This window comes from Macaca thibetana, chromosome 2 (assembly GCF_024542745.1).
Source record: "Macaca thibetana thibetana isolate TM-01 chromosome 2, ASM2454274v1, whole genome shotgun sequence".
NCBI classification, from domain to species: Eukaryota; Metazoa; Chordata; class Mammalia; order Primates; family Cercopithecidae; genus Macaca; species Macaca thibetana.
The window spans coordinates 151,012,309-151,028,121 of NC_065579.1; the positions used below are offsets into that span (position 1 = coordinate 151,012,309).

General features: G+C 42.8%; 1 protein-coding gene and 1 long non-coding RNA gene across 5 annotated transcripts in view; both read left to right on the top strand.

The window, feature by feature from the left end:
* Nucleotides 1–15,813, top strand: part of HACD2 (3-hydroxyacyl-CoA dehydratase 2) — a 96,188-nt gene that overhangs the window by 57,101 nt on the left and 23,274 nt on the right. The window lies entirely within an intron of this gene.
* On the top strand, nt 18–11,098 carry LOC126949187 (uncharacterized). 4 transcript variants are annotated; one of them, XR_007723602.1, is made up of 4 exons: nt 18–5,536; nt 5,662–5,861; nt 5,962–6,011; nt 6,162–11,098. It is a non-coding gene; the product is annotated as an uncharacterized LOC126949187 (long non-coding RNA). The 4 variants fall into 4 exon arrangements; XR_007723603.1 differs by lacking the exon at nt 5,962–6,011; XR_007723606.1 differs by lacking the exon at nt 5,962–6,011 and having other exon boundaries at nt 6,212–11,098.

A 15,813-nucleotide genomic window follows, 5' to 3' on the forward strand; every position in this document is an offset into this window, starting at 1 on the left:
TTTATATAGACTAAAATAAAATAATGTCAACACTAACAAACACTAGTCAGCTTTTCTGATTCACATGTTTGTTATGGCTAAGGAGTTCCAGGTCAGAGTTCCAGGTCATATCAATATAGCTGAGATAAAGCTCACATTGACTGTAGGAACTGGGTTAATAGTGGAAAACATACCCCAGATATGCAGTGTTGTTAAAGAGAAGACTGATTAAATGGTGAAGTCCTATAATCCGAGTTCTCATGGAGGTTCAGATGGTGTGGATGTGGTCTGAAACTCAGTTATATTTTTCTGATATCTTGTTCGTATCTAGCACACTAAACTCTGGGCATCTGCATTTTTGTTTTGTTTTTGAGACGGCCTCTTGCTCTGTCACCCTGGCTGGAGTGCAGTGGTGCAATCACGGCTCACTGCAGCCTCAGCCTCCCAGACTTGAGCAATCCTCCCATCTCAGCCTCCTAAGTAGCTGGGACCACAGGCACGTGCCACCCCGTCCAGCTAATTTTTTTGTACTTTTTGTAGAGACGGGGTTTTATCATGTTGCCCAGGCTGCTCTCAAACTCCTGAGCTCAAGCGATCTGTCTGCCTCAGTCTCCCAAAATTCTAAGATTTCAGGCATGAGCCACCACACCTGGCCCAAGTCATCATTTTAAACCTATACAGTAGTTCCCTCTTATTCAAGGGGAATACACTCCAAAACCCCCACTGGATACCAGAAACCGTGGATAGCACACAACCCGATTGCTGCTGAAATACGTTTCTGTTTATGTCTTCCACCCACAAATGTAATGTCTTTTACATATTTACTAAGCATTTATCATGCCCTGTGGCCGCAACTTTTTTTTTTTTTTTTTTTTTTTTTTTTTTGAGACGGAGTCTCGCTCTGTCACCCAGGCTGGAGTGCAGTGGCCGGATCTCTGCTCACTGCAAGCTCCGCCTACCGGGTTTACGCCATTCTCCTGCCTCAGCCTCCCGAGTAGCTGGGACTACAGGTGCTCGCCACCTCGCCCGGCTAGTTTTTTTGTACTTTTTTTAGTAGAGACGGGGTTTCACCGTGTTAGCCAGGATGGTCTCGATCTCCTGACCTCGTGATCCGCCCGTCTCGGCCTCCCAAAGTGCTGGGATTACAGGCTTGAGCCACTGCGCCCGGCCTGTGGCCGCAACTTTTGCAGTCTGAGGTTCACCAGCAAAACTAGCACAAATTTATTTTTCCTTCTTCACAATTTCACAGATAGAAGATTTGTTCCTACTGTAGGTCTTAGCAACTTCAGCATACAGTTTGTTTTGTTTCGTTATTAAGCTGAGAACTTTTACTGTCTCGCTTCAAGGAAGTTCTTTATGGCTCCTCTTTGGCATATCTGAATTGCCAGCATCACTACTCTTGCATTTTGGGGCCGTTTTTAAATAAGGGTTACTTGAACACAAGCACTAATAACCAAGTTAGCTACTAAGTGATTAACGGGCCAGTAGCATATACAGTATGGATACACTGGACAAAGGGAAGATTTGTGTCCTAGGTGGGATAGATTGGGACAGCATGAGATTTCATCATGCTGCTGAGAACAGTGTACAACTTAAGAATTAAGAATTGTTTCTTTCTGGAATTTTCCATTTAATATTTTTGGACTGTGGTTGACTAGGTGTAACAGAAACTACAGAAAGTGAAACTCCAGATAAGCAAGGACTGTGATATTTCTTCCTCCCATACTTTTGTGTAGATACCTTTTCCTTTTCATTTTAACCAACAACTCATAATTTTATCTTCCAATAGTCTCCAATGACCTAAAACTTCTTCCTAGTAGTAACTCATTTACATTCTTAAATAGGTAAGTATGTACTTTCAGTAATTAAGTGCTAGGTACATGAAGTCAAAATATTGTTCACTATGAAGTATCCAATCACTTTGCCAATATAGTCAGATATTGTCTGAGTGCTAATCCACCAATTGATAGATTCTTCGTGGGCTCTGCTTCCTCCGTTCCGCTTAGTGACCACTCCTTGGCTTATGAGCACATCTGCCAAAGCAGGTAGACAGGTACATCAAAAATGCCTTACAACTCAAATCAAGCAATTCTATTAGTCAAGTTTTTGTTAGCAACATTTGCCAGGATTTCCTGGGTAGATCATTGAAACTGGTTGGCTTGCAAAGCTATTAAATGTCTCTGTAGGTACAGGGACCTGGTGTCATCCTCCACAGCCACACTGCCTGCCAGATGCAAAGGACTTAACACATAACAGACGGTTTCACATACATTATCACATTTGAGTTTTACAGTAATTTGTTATGTACTCATTACATTTGCGTATTCAGAATTGTTTCTCTGCAACCAGAGTGACTCAGTTTCTGCTAACATTAACATATCATTTTATTTACCTGCTTAAAAAAAAGAAAAAGAAAAGGCATATCATTTTCTGAAGAATTTAGTACAGTATATTTTATTGTCTTCCCATCGTCTCTTGGATCCTCTTGTTTTTACATATGCACTGTTGATGACTTACTCTTCCCATTGTAATTGGACTTCAGCTTTTCTGCTGTCCTAGGATCATAGTTCTTTTCTCCTCATTCTCTTTTTCTTTGCACAGAACTCCTTATTCATGCTTTTGTTTAGAGCAGTAGGTGCCCTCCATCCCTGCCCTGTGTCTTCAACAGCTAATGTGAAAAGCCTGTTGCTGTGGCCACTCAGAGGCCAGTGCTTACTATCTGTCACCTTGAAAAGCCTGTTGCTGTGGCCCCTCAGAGGCCAGTGCTTGCTATCTGTCACCTGTTCCCTGGCCCCTTCTCTTAGCCAAATGCTATTTTTCCTGCCTTGGAGTTTCATATTAGCTATAATTCAATTTGTTCTGTACAACATCACATATGACTTCTATTCTTCGATTTCCTGAAGCATCTTAAAAATATCTTTATTTTCCTTAATATTCAGCTCTGCTTACTTTAATGGTGGGAACTGTATAATTAATGCATAAGGAAATTGACCTTAGAAATAACTGCTTAATCACATATATCTCGCTTTCTTGTAGTAATGTTCAAATTATTTTCACACTACTATCATTTCTTAGTTTCTTTTTACATCATATTCCCCTCTAAAGTGAACAAGAATTCTTCACTTTAATCACATTACATGTGAATTTGGACTCCTGCTCCACCCCGCTGCCCTGCCCACTTTCTTTGCTCATTTCCCTTGTTTTTCTGTACCTGCACATGATGTGCTAGGGTGTAGCCTATATAACCTTTTCAGACTAGACTGTACTTTTTTCACATGAGGTATATTTCCTTTTAAGAAGCCCTATGGGCCGGGCGTGGTGGCTCACGCCTGTAATCCCAGCACTTTGGGAGGCAGGTGGATCATGAGGTTAGGAGATCGAGACCATCCTGGCTAACACAGTGAAACCCTGTCTCTACTAAAAATACAAAAAATTAGCCGGGCGTGGTGGCGGGCGCCTGTAGTACGGCACTGGCGGGCGCCAGCTACTTGGGAGGCTGAGGCAGGAGAATGGCATGAACCCAGGAGGTGAAGCTTGCAGTGAGCCGAGACCGCACCACTGTACTCCAGCCTGGGTGACAGAGCGAGACTCCGTCTCAAAAAAAAAAAAAAAAAAGAAGCTCTATGGGACATGCATCATTGATTGCCATTTTAATTCTCTACGCAGTGGAATGCTAGTCACATAAATGTCATCATGTACATTGTGAAACTAAAAAGTGATCCGATGGTGTTCTCTTATGACGTATAAGGATCCACCCATCAACTAGTGTGATACCTTGATCAGCAGGATATTAATGAAAAAATTTGAATCAATACACAGAAGCAAGAAAAGAAAAAAAGAATTGTGATCTGTATGCTCAAATGCTTTTCCTTGACCTAACATAGCTAATAACACATCCACCTTTTTCCTTTCCAAGAGACCATATAGATGAACAAACAGAAGCTCTGGCAAAACAAGTCAGCTGTGTCCCGCCCCCTTCTGGCTTGATGCTGGGCTTTGTGACACTGAATTAACCATTCTTACCAACTTTTCAGCAGGATGCTTACAAAAATCTTGTAATTAGTGTTTAAGAAAGTAACCTCCAGTTTTTTATAATAGTATTGGTTTTTGTTTGATATGTTATAGTTTACAGAGGGCTTTATTAAAGTATGTTATGATCATTCTCTCTTAACAACCATGCCTTGAGATAGGTAGGTTGTAGCCTCCATTTAGAGTTTGGAAGCTACAGCAGCAAAGTGACTATTGCACACCCAACAAATGGCAGCGTCAGGATTGGATTCTAAATCCCAGGTCTTTCTGCTGCATCAGAGCTGCCACCTTCTCACCCTTTAAAAACATGATGACGGCCGGGCACAGTGGCTCACATCTGTGATCTCAGCACTTTGGGAGGCTGAGGCAGGAGTTCAATGCCAGCCTGGGCAACATAGTGAGACCTCATCTCTACAAAACAAAAAAAAGAAAACCTGATGTAAACATGATGTTTTTAACTGTTGTTGTGCTGACTTCCCTTACTCCCCTATGGAGTGGAAAATGCCTGCATAAGATCCATAGGTGCTTTTCCTCCTCAGCAGTTCCACCATGCCATATTCATATTAGGATATGATTCTCCTGCTAAATTATCGGTACATCAGATGTACACATCAATTGTGGGCCCTAGGTGCTTATCTGCAACACATTGCTTCTCTGTTTTTTTACTGCTCAAGTGCTCTGAGATGAATCCTTCCAATTAGCCTTTCTCCTTAAAAGTTCTAAGACTCTTTCTCAAACTAGGATGTATGCGCTATTTGGACCAGAGTTACCCAGAGAGCTTATTAAAAACGCATATTGCAGGACCCACCTTATACTTGATACAGAATGTCTGAGAGTGGGACCAGGGAATCTGAATATTTATTAGGCTTCTCAAATAATTTTAAGAATTCCAAGGTTTGAGAAATGATCTAAGATACCTATGTGTTGTGCTGTAATTTTTGTGACATTCCCTTCTTGATTTTAATTTACTTTACTACTTAGTTGACTTGAAGCCTAACCCAATCTCAGCATCTCTTTTCTAACTCCAAGAGCCATTGTTTCATTCTTGAGGAATGAAAGCCTTAGCGTTCCCTTAAACTGCGAAGCAAAGGTACTGTGGAATTTCTGGTGCTCTGTCCAAAATCCAGCGTCTTTGCTGATGACTAGGTAAGAGGAAGCTTGAGGAGCCTGCCTTAAGGCAGAGGAAGATCTGAAATCATTGCACTGAAGAAGCATGACTGACCTTGGTTTTTTTTTTTTTTTTTTTTAAGAGAGAGACCCAAGGAATCAAACTGCCTCACACTGGGGTGGAGTTGCTGGGAAGGGTCTGTAGTGGGCATGTGCTTCATACTGTGGGCCAGAGCCGTCAGGGAGATCTCCTCACAGAGCCGCCAGGGAGGTCTCCTCACAGAGCCGCCAGGGAGGTCTCCTCACAGAGCCGTCAGGGAGGTCTCCTCACAGAGCCGTCAGGGAGGTCTCCTCACAGAGCCGTCAGGGAGGTCTCCTCACAGAGCCGTCAGGGAGGTCTCCTCACAGAGCCGTCAGGGAGGTCGCTTCACAGAGCCGTCAGGGAGGTCGCTTCACAGAGCCGTCAGGGAGGTCTCCTCACAGAGCCGTCAGGGAGATCTCCTTAGAGAGCCGTCAGGGAGGTCGCTTCACAGAGCCGTCAGGGAGGTCTCCTCACAGAGCCGTCAGGGAGGTCGCTTCACAGAGCCGTCAGGGAGGTCGCTTCACAGAGCCGTCAGGGAGGTCTCCTCACAGAGCCGTCAGGGAGGTCTCCTCACAGAGCCGTCAGGGAGGTCTCCTCACAGAGCCGTCAGGGAGGTCGCTTCACAGAGCCGTCAGGGAGATCTCCTCACAGAGCCGTCAGGGAGGTCTCCTCACAGAGCCGTCAGGGAGATCTCCTTAGAGAGCCGTCAGGGAGGTCGCTTCACAGAGCCGTCAGGGAGATCTCCTTAGAGAGCCGTCAGGGAGGTCGCTTCACAGAGCCGTCAGGGAGGTCGCTTCACAGAGCCGTCAGGGAGGTCTCCTCAGAGAGCCGTCAGGGAGGTCGCTTCACAGAGCCGTCAGGGAGGTCTCCTCACAGAGCCGTCAGGGAGATCGCTTCACAGAGCCGTCAGGGAGATCTCCTCACAGAGCCGTCAGGGAGATCTCCTTAGAGAGCCGTCAGGGAGGTCGCTTCACAGAGCCGTCAGGGAGGTCTCCTCACAGAGCCGTCAGGGAGGTCTCCTCACAGAGCCGTCAGGGAGATCTCCTCACAGAGCCGTCAGGGAGATCTCCTCACAGAGCCGTCAGGGAGGTCTCCTCACAGAGCCGTCAGGGAGGTCTCCTCAGAGAGCCGTCAGGGAGATCGCCTCAGAGGCCAAATTATTCCCACCTGAGGAAACAGTGCCAACAGCTCTTCGTGGGATTCCTCAAAAGTATCACCTCACCTGGACAGTTTTATTCTTTTCTAGGTAATTAGGACTCAGTATTCTAGAACATGGAGGCTTAGCACCGAAAATTTAGGTGAAGGGTTGATGAGTTTGAGCTTTAATATTTACCTTGTGACTTAGGATGAAGCACTTCAACTTTCCGAGTCTTGTTTTTCTCATCTGTAAAATAGTAATACTGATATCTGCCCTGTCTGCTATACGGCAGTTGTTGTGAAGATGAAGTGAGAAGGATATATGAGAACAAGGTGGCAGTTATCGAGAGAGAACTCAAGGTCTCCAGCATGCAGGTTTTCACTGAGCAGCTCCTGAAACCCTTACAGAGCAGCCAGCAGCTGCTGTGCAGAGGAGTGCCACTTCCTTCAGAGAGAGAACAGTTTTCCTTTCTTCTTCTTTCCCTCCTCCTTTCCACTCTTGTAGAAGCCAAAACACCAGATACATAATGTCCTAATGCTCCCGCTCCCGATCGTGTTTTGGTTGTTGGGGTTTTTCCTCCCTGCTGGGTCCTCCAGCTGGGTCACAGTGTGCTCGTGTTTTTCCCGCCTCTGAGGCCGCTTCCCTGGTTGGCGTGTCTCCTGTGGCCGCACGCCTTCTGTGTTATCCCTGATGGCTGTGTTGTGGACTTCCCAGTGTGCGCCATCTGTGAACATGGTGTCATGGTGAGGCAGAAAGGCAGCTTCTTACCCCCATCATTCAGATAAGGAGATGAGATGCTGTGTCAGAGGCATGTCATTTCTTCCTTGGGCCCTGCGCTTGGATCAAAGCTGTGCCATCCTGTCGTCTAGCCCCAGTGCCCTGTCCACAGTGACATTGCAGCTCAGTTAGCAAAGGCCATTGAGTTACGTTCAGTATCCTTTGTCCCCCCTAAAAGCTGAATGTCTAAAATCCTCCACCCTACTCCATCTATTTGATTACTTTCTATTTTAAATATTCTTGTGGGTGGATTTACATCATCTTCGTTTTAAAATTGGCACCTCTCTTAAAGGTAAAAAAAAAAAAAAAAAAAAAAAACAACTCCTTATTTGATTGTTAATCAGACACTATCAAACTTGAGGCAGCTCCTAGATAAATGCAGCAGCACTTAGTGGCATTTCCACTTAAAGATTGTGTTGCTTATCTCATAGCTAGCTGGTTCCTTTTGCCGTTACCTATATTTAGCATAGATGGTTTTGGCAAAATCAGAATATCTATTTTTCTCTCAGTGTTTTTCTGCCTGTCCCTTTCCAACATTTTCCTTGTACTGTGTGTAAAGATTTTATATCAAAATATTGAAAAAATATTTAGATCTTTTAGGTTCAGTGTAGATTCACTTCTCTCTCTCTCTTTTTTGGTTTTGTTTGTTTGTTTGTTTGTTTGGAGACAGGATCCCGCTCTGTCATCCTGTCATCACCCAGGCTGGAGTGCAGGGACACAATAATTTCACAGCAGTCTCAAACTCCTGGGATCAAGCTATTCTCCAGCCTCGACCTTCTGAGTAGCTGGGACTACAGGTGCACACCACCACACTGAGCTAATTTTTATTTATTTATTTATTTATTTATTTTTGTAGAGGTACAGTCTCAAACCATTGCCCAGGCTCTTTTCCAACTCCTGGCCTCACACAATCCTCCTGCCTCAGCCTCCCAGAGTGCTGGAATTACAGGCATGAGCTACCACACTGGCCAAGAGTGGGCTCACTTCTGTCATCCCATGTTGCATCTTTCCCCCGTTGTCTTAGTTCCTTTATAGCCCTTGAAAAATTCCACCAGAACTCAGTTGTTGTTTAAAATATAGTATCCTCTGATGATAATTTAGTTACGTGTAAAAGAAAGAAAGAGAAAGCAAGCAAGCATCTTCTTAAACCGCAGAAGCCAATGTTACCACCATTTTATACAGTACTTTATACAGAACCTCTTTGTCAAGTAATAGTTGGATAGGTTCCAAGCACAGCAAAACCAGGAAATTGGTTTCACTTGTCTTTAATGTTAATCTTTTTCCACTCTGGGCTTGCCTCCACTGCACCTTGTGCCCTCCTCCCCATGGTGACTCTGCCCCTACAAACACCTAGACATGGGAAGCTTCTCAGGGCCTTTTTTTTTTTTTGGCTCTCTTACCACAAGGGCTAAAATCTGATATGCACCATTCCTAGTTGTCAATTCTCATGTGAGAAGGGACATTTATACCAGAATATATCTTAATATATTCTGCACAGTTATCTTAATTTGGGGAAATCTCATTCAGGAGAGGAATGACCAGGTCCTGACCTAGTGGCCCCAGAGAAAAATGTCCCACTGTCCTGAGGTTCCCCTAAGACTCAGAGCTGTCCCTGCCCTAGCCTACCCCATTTCAGACTGTCCTGGCAGACTCCAGTCCCTTCAGGATTGAGCACTGATCAACTTCTTCCTCTCTCTCTGTCCCAGGACTTCCAGATTTTAGGTTTTTCAGTGCATTTAGCACTTTGGTTAGCCTTCTAAAATATTATACTAACCCCCTCTCATTTAATTTATCTTCTGTATGTATCCATGGGGTCTCCTACATGACTCCTATTTTTGATGGTGAAATTTCCGACAAGCTTGTTGGAATACATTCTCTTCAAGCATAAGATGTGTCTATACTGTCGAGTGGTATCTTAACATATGTATTGATGCTACTTTCCAATAGTGGGAAGCCTCTTTAGAGCTAAATCTGGTTACTTGCAGTTCTGGGATTAACAAAGATGCTTGACTTTTCACTTTAGGAAACTGTCATGGAAAAGGAATGAGAGTGAAGGAAGAAAAAAATCATTACCTTGGGCTTAAAATAGTAGTTCTCCAAATAAGCACATGAGATTTCCAGGCTAGAAGCCTGTGTGCTTCTAGCTGTGGTTATATGTGATCAGCTTAAATTAATGAATAACATGGGGGAACAAGGCTCTGTGTTCAAACTATGTTGTCAAGTTGTATTATTAGTGGGCAGTCACCAGTAAGTGAATCCTGACATTCAAACCAGCTTTCATCCATGACTTCAAAGTGAAATGAATTAAGGTGCTTATTTATTTCAAGACAAAAAAGTAACTTTTTAATACCATACAGTGATGGAAAGCTGTTGGTTACCAACATGTTTCCTGTGGGTATTTCTTCTACCCCAGCACTGTCCAATAGAACTTTCTGCATTGCTGGAAATGTTCTGTGTATCTGCATTCTTCAATACAGTAGCTCTTAGCCACATGTGAACACTTGAAATACGGTTAATGTGTCTGAGGAATTGAATTTCAGTTTAATTGTATTTTAAATAGCCACATATGACTAGAAGTTGCACTATTGGACAGTGTAGCTCTAGCTATTCAGTATGACATTATTTATCATTCTCTCGATTTCAGGCAATTTGATTTTCATATATTTTATCTTACGTGTATGTAAAAGACTGTACAATTTTTCTTTTAAAGAAACAAAATTTATAAGGTATGTTTGGTATGTTGTATTCCTTAAATTAAGGGTTTTTTTAAGTACTCTAGATTAAACTGTCATAAAAAATCCTAATTGCAGGTGTGGGAAATGGTGTTGATGGGGTTCTCTTCATGCACTGCAGAGGTAGCAGTTGGTTAAATGGTGAGTCAGGAGGCCATACAGGCCTCACCTCTCAGAGGGCTGCAGCTTGGCCTCTGCAGTGGATTCACCTGCTAAGTTTGCCTTTGTTGGAAACCATTTCACATGCATTTTCTCTCCTGTTTGAGTTAAAATATGCCATAGGAGTACAGTCAGCATTATTATCCCACTGAGTTTGAAGATTCTCATTTCTCACTGTAAAAGTGAGGTGATTGGCATGCATCGTGAGCATGTTAAACTGTGTCAGCAAAGCCAAGAAAAGTTAGAAACTATTACCTGTAAACTACTTTTAAGCAGATGTGCTCTACAGTACAATAGGTGGCATTTTTAAAGCATTGATTAATATTCATTTGAAAACTTGCGGGAGGAGGAATTCTCTTATTACCTGCTTCTTTGCCAAAACGTCAGTCCTTTATGTAGTGTAGCTTTTTCAAAATAAATCTATTTTGAAATACTAATAGGGGATATCAGAGAATTTAATTAAAAATACATAAATATGATAAGAATACCAGTACCTACAACCCCTTGATAGTTGTCCCGCACAGTGAATTCAGTCAGGTAACTGATCTCGTTGGGAATCTTAAAGACCATAGAGGAACGTAAAAAAATTATCCCCCATCACTCCTGTGAAATATCCATACAGTGTATTTCCATTTCTTCAGGGAAGAGAGTTCAGTAACCTTTTTAAACTTACCCGTATCAAGAAGCCCTGCAGTCAAAACCTATCACTGCAAACTGAGATGCATCACAGAAAAAATAAAGCATATGACTAAGCTGTCTGCATTTTCCAGAGAGAGGACTCTTTCCAAGTCTGGAGTAAAACCCTGGTGTACTTCCGGAATTTGTAAGATGTGCCTTGGTGTACATGTGTGGATTTGTGTGTATGCACGCTAAGGGCATGCTTTGCATTTTAGAGGGGAAGAAAAACTAATTATTAGGCTTGTTACCCTAAAGATTTTTAACTTTTGTTTTCTTCAGAAAAACTAATTATTAGGCTTGCCACATTAAGGGTTTTAGCTTTTGTTTTCTTCAAACCATAAATGTTTGTTTTTTAGCAGGACAGGTTTTGGCACCTTCTCCCTCTCACATCTTCTTGCTCTGGCTTTTTTTTTTTTTTTTTTTAAAGACGGAGTCTCACTCTGTCATCCTGGAGTGAGTGCAATGACAGGATCTCGGTTCACTGCAACCTCCACCTCCCTGGTTCAAGCGATTCTCCTGCCTCAGCCTCCCTAGTAGTTGGGACTTATAGGCACGTGCCACCACGCTGGCTAATTTTTGTATTTTTTAGTAGAGATGGGGTTTCACCACATTGGTCAGGCTGGTCTCAAACTCCTGACCTTGTGATCCGCCTGCCTTGGCCTCCCAAAGTTGCTGGGATTACAGGTGTGAGCCACCGCGCCTGGCCTTTGCTGTGGCTTGTTACCAGAATAACCCAAAACGTGAAAATCGTGAATCTCTTTTGCCTTCTGCATTGGTGCTGTCTTGTTAGGTCAGGTTTAAAGAATCTTTTGCCAAGGTCATTGCCTTAAAGGAAAGTATGTTCAGAGCCTCAAGTGTAAAAACTAATCAGACTTTTAAATAACTAAAGTTTTTAAAACTTTAGAGTTTTCGAATATGTTGCATGACATTTGTGTAGCACTTTATCATCTGTAGCAGAGGCTATCTGTTGGCGGCAGAGGTCTGTCCCACAGGATTTTAAAAGAACATGGAAGAAACGCATGGTGACTGGAGGGTGCATGCCATCTCACACAAGCAGTCAGTGTGCACCTCAGCTAGAGATTGCCAGACAGATTCAGTATTGTAAAATCTAATTTTTTTAAGAAAAGGCAGAAATCTAGATATTTAAAATGAGAAATCTCCTAATTTTTAAAAACTGGTTCAAATATTTTTAAAGCACTGTACAAGCCCAAACAGAACATCTACGATCAGGGACCATAGGTCACCATTTTGATACTTCTGCTCCAAGAGATGGTGTTCATAGCCTTTTTCCCACCTTTTGAAATTTTTGCAATTATCACACTGTCATAGAACAGAAAGAACCATGACATTTCACAAAATATATTGCCAGTTTCATGTTCTTTTGACATTTCAGCTACCTTTCTGTCAGTGGCCTCCGGAGTGTTGGGTGGGCACAGTGGGAAACTGCATTTGGAGATTTGGGGGCAGACTGTGGGATGAGTAGGCCCCAGCTCTTTCCTTGGGGCCACAGTCACCAATTGCTGAGAATATTGTTCTCTGGGCTGTCATTGCTGGAGTTAAAGGACTATCACTTCATAGAATATTTAGACTAGATTAGATATATGATGAAGGTTGGGATTAAATACGACTTGGGATTAAATATGACTCCATTCTGATGCAGTGTCTGTGTTTGAATTGGGTTGAAGGTAATAGTTGCATGAAAGATTTCCAGTTAATAACATGCTTTTTGGAGGTGAGCAAATCAAACAGGACTAAGGAAGAATATTGGGAAAGACTAGCAGCTGGTGAGATCCTTAGACATCTCAGAGTTGGTACACGTATGTTAACCTTCAAGTAGAGGGAGATATGGCATCTTTTAAACAATACTTAGGCAACAAAAAGCAAAACAAGAACAACACAAAGCATTTCTTCGTAATGAAGCCTAAGAGGCAGCCATCAGGTTGTATGGAGTCTCAGCAGTGACTAGCATAGATAGTAGGATCTCAATAAATTGAATTTTTCCCTTCATGGAATAATAATGGTAACTGCTAAAATGGCAAGGGCTTTGCTAAGCACTTAATATGTTTTTCTGATGTCTCCAGTTTACAAATGAGGAAGCTGAGGATCAGAAGAGGATAAGTAACTTGCCTCAGGACATGCAGCCAGGAAGTCTGGAGATCTGTTTGATTCCAGAGTTGTACTCAATTGGAGTAGAGGCCAGTGGTGGTGAAGCTAGGCTAGTTGGCTAGTTGAGGTACCGACCATCCTTTCTTCATGTTTTCCAGAAAATAGGCTGAACACATAGGAACCATTAAAATTGGACTAATGGGAACATTTTAGCATTCAGATCTGCATCTCTGGCCTTGTCATAAATGCAGAATCAATCATGTATTGCTTGTTGATTGCATGCTTATATATTTTTTCATTGCATGTTCAGAAAAGCTTACTTCGTGACCAAGAGTTGTTTTGATAGGCCAGAACATTTAACTTGGCCATTATTCACATCAAAAAAGTAGTTCTCAGTTATTGGTGTTGTAATGGTAAGAACTTTTTAACGAGTTTCCTTTATCACTGTAGGATTTTCTTTTTAATCTGGTCGGGCGTGGTGGCTCACACCTGTAATCCCAGCGCTTTGGGAGGCTGAGGTGGGAGGATAATGAGGTCAGGAGATCGAGACCATCCTGACTAACATGGTGAAACCCCGTCTCTACTAAAAATACAAAAAATTGGCCAGGCAGGGTGGCAGGTGCCTGTAGTCCCAGCTACTCAGGAGGCTGAGGCAGGAGAATGACATGAACCCGGGACGTGGAGCTTGCAGTGAGCCGAGATCGCACCACTGCACTCCAGCCTGGGCGACAGAGAGAGACTCCATCTCAAAAAAAAAAAAAAAAATCTATGTTGCACATTAGTCTCTCCTTTAAAGGGGAAGAAATATTAATATTTTTATAACTCACATTTAGGAATAGTATTTTGTTTAGCAGCCACTTTATCGTGGATTTTTAATAAATTATAAAGGGCACTTTATACATAAAATTGTTGTGTCAAAAGACTAATACTAGACCCAGCGCAGTGGCTCATGGCTGTAATCCCAGCACTCTGGGAAGCCGAGGAGGGTGGATCACTTGAGGTCGGGAATTCAAGACCAGCCTGGGCAACATGGTGAAACCCCGTCTCCACCAAAAAATACAAAAATTAGCCGGGCGTGGTGGCGCATGCCTGTAGTCCCCAGCTACTCCAGAGACTGAGGCAGGATAATCACTTGAACTGGAGAGGCGGAGGTTACAGTGAGCTGACACTGTGCCACTGCACTCCAGCCTGGGAGACAGAGCAAGACTCTTGTCTCAAAAAAATAAAAAGATTAAAAAACCCTACATACTCATTCAGATACCTTTTTTTTAAAAAAAAAAAACCACCATGTTTGTATCTATTACTATTGCGTTTCAGTATCAAGGATGAAATTCCTTTTAGATAAATAACCAAATGACTAACATTTTTGTTCAAAAAAGCTTAATCAAGGTAAAGGACCAAGATTGTTGTCAGAACTGTCCTGTTCTCCAGCCCAAGCCCTCAGCTGTCGGACCAACTGGCACTGCAGCCCCTTAGGAGCTGCCCTCCCACCCAAGGCTGTTCCAGCCGAGTCAGAGCACATTTGCTGAGACTACAGATGCGTTGCCGTCTATTATTTCTTCATTCCTGTTCATTCAACAAATATTTATTTGGTATCTTCTGTGCCCTAGGTATTGTGCTAAGCACTAAGTAAGACACATGAGAAAAGGAGGGATGCAATTGCTGCCCTCACAGGGCTTCCAGCCTAGTATGAGTCAAGCAGAATCCAGCAGACAGCAAACACCATATAGTGGGATAACTGCTAAGGCAGAGGGATGACAGTGCTGTGACCACTGGGTCATTTCTCAGTTGCCCAGTTGAGGGCTGAGTAGGCTGTTCTGGTTCCTCAGGAGCTGTTCTAGTCTCCCAGGCCCCGTGGTTCCCCTCAGGGAGTGGTCTGCAAGTTAACACATTAAAGCACTTAGAACAGTGCCTGGTGCTTAGTAGGTAAATCTTAGCTACCTACTGGGTATAATGTAACCTAATCTTTCCCCAAAAATTTAATGACAAATTTCTGTATAACTGTTTTGAATTCTGTGTCCTGAGGTTTCTTTTTTCTTTTTTTTTTTTTTTTTTTTTTTTTTGAGCGGAGTCTCGCTCTGTCGCCCAGGCTGGAGTGCAGTGGCCGGATCTCAGCTCATTGCAAGCTCCGCCTTCCGGGTTTACGCCATTCTCCTGCCTCAGCCTCCCCAGTAGCTGGGACTACAGGCGCCCGCCACCTCGCCCGGCTAGTTTTTTGTATTTTTTAGTAGAGACGGGGTTTCACCGGGTTAGCCAGGATGGTCTCGATCTCCTGACCTTGTGATCCGCCCGTCTCGGCCTCCCAAAGTGCTGGGATTACAGGCTTGAGCCACCGCGCCCGGCCATCCTGAGGTTTCTAACAGAGATATAATTGGCTTTTCACACAGAGCTGAGTATGTTCTTTATACATACTAAAATAATTTCACAGTTAGCTGGTGAAAATTTATGCATAATTACTTTTATCATTCTTAAGGAATAATTAGCCCTGCTAATGGGAACTATCATTATCTTAATCATCATTATTATCCCAATCTAAAGCATTTATTAAGAATTTTATTTTGCCTTATAACTAAGCTAGCCCTTCTTCAAAGCAAGTTTGTGACCTTGCCTTTGGTGTGTTTACACTCTAAGACAATACTGATGCGGAGGCAGATTGGGGCCAGTGTTCAATCTGCTGTTCCCTTTCAAGTTACCTTCCATTTGTGCACCCTTGTTGATATGTTTTCTTATAAATGTTATGTCTTTGTGGTTATAAAGCCCACCTCTTCCAGCAGATCCTGAGGTCTCACACCCAAAATAATGTTTAGAAAACCAGATAATAGTTATATTTCCTTCTTATTGTATCCCCAGAGTGGTTGCTTAGTATTTAGGTGATTTTTAGAAAATAATTTTCTCTGAAGTAATTTCAAACTTAGAGAAAAGTTGCCAGAGCAGTACAAAGAACTCTCATATTCTCTTCACTCAGATTCCCCAATTATTGGCATTTTACTTCATTTGTTTCGTTTCCTACTCTCTCTGTGTTTTTT